Source organism: Etheostoma spectabile, chromosome 24, assembly GCF_008692095.1.
Source record: "Etheostoma spectabile isolate EspeVRDwgs_2016 chromosome 24, UIUC_Espe_1.0, whole genome shotgun sequence".
NCBI classification, from domain to species: Eukaryota; Metazoa; Chordata; class Actinopteri; order Perciformes; family Percidae; genus Etheostoma; species Etheostoma spectabile.
The window spans coordinates 15,763,732-15,764,128 of NC_045756.1; the positions used below are offsets into that span (position 1 = coordinate 15,763,732).

Below are 397 nucleotides of genomic sequence, written 5' to 3' on the forward strand. Positions count from 1 at the left end.
CAGGGCGAGCACGTCGACACCAAAGACAGAGACACAAACCCACAGCAGCTGTCGAGAGTTCTGCTCATTTATTATTAAACCGTCTAACTTCGATCGTATAGTGGAATTCTTTTAACAAGAATTATAACAAGGTTGGATCACAAAGCTTTGTCTATTTCACAGTAAGATGTAAAATAAATGAAGTAAAATCCTCAACTCCTAAAAGGCAGTATATTAAATAGGCTACGGTGTCTCAACAACAGAATACAGTTCCTACATTAACATTATACATTTTCATTTAACATTACTTAACATCATTATACACATAAAACTCAACAACAAATTCAATAACCGTTACCTGCACACAGGGAAATCAGGTCGAATCAGGGCGAGCACGTCGACACCAAAGACAGAGACA

The 397-nt window shown here is 37.5% G+C and overlaps 1 protein-coding gene across 1 annotated transcript in view; it reads left to right on the plus strand.

Annotated features, from left to right (window-relative positions):
• LOC116673706 (zinc finger protein 32) overlaps positions 1 to 397 on the plus strand; it is a 6,225-nt gene that overhangs the window by 2,586 nt on the left and 3,242 nt on the right. The gene's annotated exons all lie outside the window — the stretch shown is intronic.